The sequence below is a fragment of the Rana temporaria genome, chromosome 2 (assembly GCF_905171775.1).
Source record: "Rana temporaria chromosome 2, aRanTem1.1, whole genome shotgun sequence".
In the NCBI taxonomy this organism is placed as follows: Eukaryota; Metazoa; Chordata; class Amphibia; order Anura; family Ranidae; genus Rana; species Rana temporaria.
The window spans coordinates 315,226,474-315,232,767 of record NC_053490.1 but is presented as its reverse complement, the minus strand read 5'-3'; positions in this window follow the sequence as shown (position 1 = coordinate 315,232,767).

The window sequence follows — 6,294 nt, the reverse complement described above, 5'->3', positions numbered from 1 at the left end:
AGGACGTATTGGTTTCGACGTGGACGTAAATTACGTCCAGCGCTATTCACGGACGACTTACGCAAACAACGTAAAATTTTCAAATTTCGACGCGGGAACGACGGCTATACTTAACATTACTAGTCCAGCTATTTGATGGAATAACTTTACGCCTGAAAATGCCTTACGTAAACGGCGTATCTTTACTGCGACGGGCGGACGTACGTTCGTGAATAGGCGTATCTTATGATTTACATATTCTACGCCGAACTCAATGGAAGCGCCACCTAGCGGCCAGCCTAAAAATTACACTTTAAGATACGACGGTGTAAGACACTTACACCGCTCGTATCTTAGCCTAATTTAAGCGTATCTGGTTACCAGAATATGCTTAAATTTGCGTTGGCGCAGATTAAGACTTAGGCCGCCATATCTACTGATACGCCGGCCTAAGCCTTTCTGAATCCACCTAATAGACTGCAGTGGGAGAGGAGTGCAGCCGTTGATCTGCCGATATGGTTCCGGCTATCGAGATGGTTCCTGTAAGGCAGGCGCAATCCTTGCCGACGGAAATCTCCGAACCTCGGCTGGCATCGAGGGCGACGTGGAATTTGAGGAAAGTGGCCAGTCGGCTCCGCTCGCTCGGCCTCCTGGCTCTTTTTTTAACATCCTCCAATCCACTGGGATGTTAAAGAATGAGCCTGGATGCCGGCCGAGGTTCGGAGATTTCCGTCGGCAAGGGTTGCGCCTGCGCAGTCCTTACAGGAACCATCTCGATAGGGGAACCTTAACGACAAGTCACCGTGTTTACCTGGATTGCCCGCCCACATCGGATATCATGCCGAATACTTCAGCACAACATTCATAGGATAGATCTCATCTCTAGTGGAATACCAATGGCTGTTTGTGTACAGTAAGGTGACCAGATTTTAAAAATGAAATTTCTTTCTTAGTAATGGCAACAATCAGCGACTCTCTGCCCTTCGCCGCCCGCCTCACAGCCTCTCAAGTATTACTCTCCGGGCCCCGGCTACTACTGGATGAGGAGCGGAGGAAGATCACTCCGCCAGGGAAGGCAAGGAGATAAGCAGGTGACTGGCCAGGATTTGAGTCCTCAATCAGGGGACTGTCCCCTGAAACTGGGGATGTCTGGTCACCCTAGTGTACAGGGCCGGTGCAAGGATGTTTGCCAACTCAGGCGAAGGTGCCTTACCAGCACCCATAAATGCAGTAATATCAGCACCCATAAATGCAGCAATATCAGCACCCATAAATGCAGCCTTACCAGCACCCATAAATGCGGCCTTACCAGTAGAGCTGCACGATTAATCGCGGAGAGAATCGCAATCTCGATTCTCCCCGCCCGCGATTCTTTTGTGTCACCGTCGGTTCCACGTAACCAGTGTGGAATGCAAATGGCGCCGATATCAGAAAACCGACATCAGCAGCCTGCGCCGCTGGATGGATGCCTGGGCTTCTCACAGTTCTGTACAACTGTAGTTTGTATCCATGCGCCACCCAGTGGTTGCCGGCGGTACTGCTTCTGATGTATTAATCTTTCTCACAGTTCTGTACAACTGTGTGTATCCATGCGCCACCCAATGGTTGCTGGCGGTACTGCTTCTGATGTATAAAAAAAAGAGACCAGTGATTTGTCTATGTTAAAGACCATATAACTCTTATGAAAAAAGCAGAATCTGATTTGATTCTGCTTTTTTCATAGGAGTTATATGGTCTTTAACATTATAGACATATCACTGGTCTCTTTTTTATATATTCATATTTTCAGATAAATCACAGGTTTATTTATTTATTTATTTGGGGGGTGTCCCTTTATGTCAAAAATGGTTTTAGAGCAGCTAGAAAACAGCGATAATAAATTATAATCACTTGCAGAATTGTGCGATAGCGATTTGTGGGGAAATTCGTCATAAAAAAATGTAAGTGAGTTATTCCTAAGAATTACAGGCCTACAGTATAAAACGCCAAATTTCCTTGCAAATAATGATACCACTTTCAGCACCTTTTTTCTGAAATAATCATACCGCCAGGGAGGTTAAGATGACTAATGTATTGTTGAAAATGCTTGAAGTCCAAAATGCACATTTGCTGTACACTTGGGTGCCTCCACCGTGGTCGGACAAGGTGGTACTGCGTAGTACCAGTAGGTGGAGCCAAGTAGTACAGGCTATGTTTGATGTTTGATGTTAAAGAGGAACTGGTTTGTACCATGTTTGTTAGCAGTGTGGCAAATGGTCTCAAGGTTCTCTGAGGGGGTCCTTCTAGTTACCGGTTTGAATGGAAGGCGCTCAGGAGAACGTTAGAAAACATCAGAAGTCTCTCTGCCTGATGCGGTGACTAGGAAAACTTCTGCTGGTGCAGTCCAAAGTGCGGCTGAGCGGTGGTCAGTAGAGGGCATGGACACTGCCTCACCCACTAGACTTCGGAAGGGACGGAAATGGACATGGCAGTAGCAAAGATTTTTCCTGTCATTTGCACAAAGGTACAAATTAAAGTACCTGGAGACACTGTGGGAGAAAGTGCTGAAGGAATTGGCTTCTGTAGCAAGGTAATGCATACACCAGTTGGCATTGTCGCCATAAGAAATTATTTGTGCTTGGGTCAGTATCATTTGTTAGGACAGCCGCCCATGGAGTGTTTGACAGTTTGGTGATAGTTCCGTAGAGCATAGTCACTCGCCTGTGTGTGGTCTCTCCTCAGGTCGGGTCCTAACAAATTCTGAAAAAAGCACTGATGGTATCAGAGGTTGGGATATCAAAATTGGTGATCTGCTAATGGACGGTACTGCTAACGAGGGTTTAATTGCCATGGGTAACCTCAGACAAGTTGTTAAACCAAAAAAACCTGTTGTAATGGGAAAATCTAGTATCACTGAGAGAAAAGGTGGTTCCCCATCAGGCGAAGTATTAGGAACAGGTTCCCTATATGAAGAAAGTGAGGGTATTAGGGAGGGCAGAGTTCCCCTGAGAAAAGCAAATAAGCCCAGGAACCCCAGAAGAGGTAAAAAAAAAACGTAGGATAAAAACGAGTGGGATCCCATGGAGAGTCAGGGTAGGACTTACCTGGAAACGTACCCGAAAAAAGGGTTGGGCCTACGCGGCTGACAGCCGGCACAGAGGTGTCCCTGATGACGTGTGCTGGTGTTCCGCCCCCTTCGGGTTCAAAACAAAGGGGGGGATATGTAATAGTGAGAGTCCCTGTCCCTATGGAAAGGGAGCAAAAATGGACACAGAGGCCCGGATTCAGAAAGCACTTACGCCGACGTATCTACTGATAGGCCGCGTAATTGCACGGATGTGCCGTCGTATCTATGCGCCTGATTCTGCAAGCAAGATACGCCTGAATTTTGGCTTCATATGCCGTTGTATCTTGTGCGCATATTTACGCCGCAAGGGGCGCTTCCATTGATTTACGCGTCGAATATGTAAATGAGCGAGATACGCCGATTCACGAACGTACTTACGCCCGTCGCTGTAATCTACGCCGTTTACGTAAGGCGTACGTCAGAACAGCCGTCGTATTTTACGTTGTTTACGTAAGTCGTACGTGAATGGGGCTGGGCGTAGGTTACGTTCACGTCGTAGGTATTGAGCCGTCGGATCTTAGGGAGTAAATTCGACGTGATTCTGCGCATGCGCCGTTCGTTCAGCCCTTCATTTGCATGGGGTCACGGTTAATTTAAATGTATCACGCCCACTACCTTCCTACTTTGAATTAGGCGGGCTTACGCCTGCCAATTTACGTTACGCTGGCGCAACGTAGGGAGTGAGTGCTTTGTGAATACTGCTCTTGCCTCTCAGAGTTACGTCGGCGTAGCGCATATGAGATGCGCTACACTGGCACAAAGATGCACCGAGCTACCTGAATCTGGCCCAGAGTCTGCATGCCAGCGGACTGCAGAAATACAGAGCATGGCTTTGAAACGGAGAAAACTGTTTTGGCAGCTTTTTCCGGGTTTTGCTAAGTTCGGATGGGGCTGTGTAGTTTGGAGATCCTGCAGAGACTTGGGTGGGATGGGATCTCCAACCCTGTGTCCAGGTCTTATGAATAGCCAGCAGGTTGTGTACCCAGGTGCACACAGCCCATATAATGAGGGACTGGTTAGAACAGAGAGTGGAGGAAGGTGGAGTTTGTGCAGCTGGCTGCTGTTTCAAGACACAGTGGGCCGGATTCAGATACATTGGCGTATCTGTCCGGCCCGCGTAACGTATCTCCGATACGTTACACCGCTCTAACTTTGGGCGCGAGTTCTTTATTCACAAAGAACTTGCGCCCTTAGAGCGGCGTAGAGTATGTGTTGCGGCATAAGGCCGCGTAATTCAAATGGGGATGTAGGGGGCGTGTTTTATGTAAATTTCCCTTGACCCCGCGTTTTTTACGTTTTACTTGAACGGCGCATGCGCCGTTCTTGAAAACATCCCAGTGCGCATTCTCGAAAATCCGCCGCAAAACGTCATTGCTTTCGACGTGACCGTAAATTACGTCCATCCGTATTCGCGAACGACTTACGCAAACAACGTAAAAAATTCAAAACTCTGCGCGGGAACGACGGCCATACTTAACATTAGCTACCCCTCATATAGCAGGGGTAACTATACGCCGGAAAAAGCCGAACACAAACAACGGGCGGTCGTTCGTTTCTGAATCGGCGTAACTCCTCATTTGCATATTCCTCGCGTATACAAACGGAAGCACCACCTAGCGGCCAGCGTGAGATTGCAGCCTAAGATCCGACGGTGTAAGTCACTTACACCTGGCAGATCTTAGGGAGATCTATGCGTAACTGATTCTATGAATCAGTCGCATAGATACGATGGACGGAACTCAGAGATACGACGACGTATCAGGAGATACGCCGTCGTATCTCTTTCTGAATCTGCCCCTGTGTGTGGAAAGCTGTCTGCCCTGTGGGAGACTACATCCCTGGTGAGGGGACTTTGTGCCTGATGGACTGGGAGGCTGGTAGACCTGAGGTGGCTAGCGAGTCCAAGGGGGGCTGAAGGAAGTCCTAAAGTCTGGGAGACAGTGGGCTGGAGAATCCTGTTGAGGCCAGGAGTGGGCCAGGTTTAGCAGGTAACAGCAAGGTAAGCCTAGGAGCCAGGAGGCTTGGCATTTTTTGGTTACGTGAACTTTACTGGAGAAGAACCCCTGCGTGGGAAATCCTATGTATGAACTTTTATTTTGTCTCCTTTTAACCACTTCAATACAGGGCTTTTATACACACCTCAATACCGGGCCTATTCTGGCACTTCTCTCCTACATGTACAAATCATCATTCTTTTGCTAGAAAATTACGCAGAACCCCCAAACATTATATATGTTTTTTTAGCAGACACCCTAGGGAATAAAACGTTGCAATGTTTTATCTTGCACAGTATTTGCGCAATAATTTTTTCAAAAGCCATTTTTTTGGAAAAAAATTGTTTCATGAATTTAAAAAAATAACAAAACAGTAAAGTTAGCCCAATTTTTTTGTAAAATATGAAAGATTATGTTACATCGAGTAAATGGATACCTAACATGTCACGCTTTAAAATTGCGCACACTCATGGAATGGTGCCAAACTTCGGTACTTAGAAATCTCCATAGGCAACGCTTTGAATTTTTTTACAGGTTACCAGTTTTGATTTACAGAGGAGATCTAGTGCTAGAATTGTTGCTGGCACGCTAACGCACGCGGCGATACCTCACATATGTGGTTTAAATGGCGTTTACATATGTCGGCGGGACATACGTGTGCATTTGCTTCTGCGCACGAGCTACCGGGGACAGGGGCGTTTTAATTTTTTTTTTATTGTTTTTTTGTTTTTTTTACTTATTTATTTATGTTTCAACACTTTTTTTATCACTTTTATTCCTATTACAAGGAATGTAAACATCCCTTGTAATAGGAAATGTGTGTGACAGGTCCTCTTTATGGAGAGATGCGGGGTCAATAAGACCCCGCATCTCTCCTCCAGGCTGGAAAGATTGGTGAAAAAAAATTCACCGATCTCATGATTAGTGTTGCTCACTAGCCGCAATCGCGGCTTTGTTTGCTTACAGGTACCCGGGCGTGACGTCATCACATCTCGCCCGGGTCCTTCGACAGTCATAGAGATGACGGGTGACCATCTGGTCACCAGTCATCTCTATGCTTCCTGCCTGCACCGGACGATTCCTTCTCCGGGCCCCCGATGGCACGGGAAAGCCCGGAGAAGCACCGGATGGCGGCGGGAGGGGGGATGTCCGCTCCCGCCGCCTATAAGAACAATCAAGCGGCGGAACTGCCGCTATGATCATTCTTATGGTACG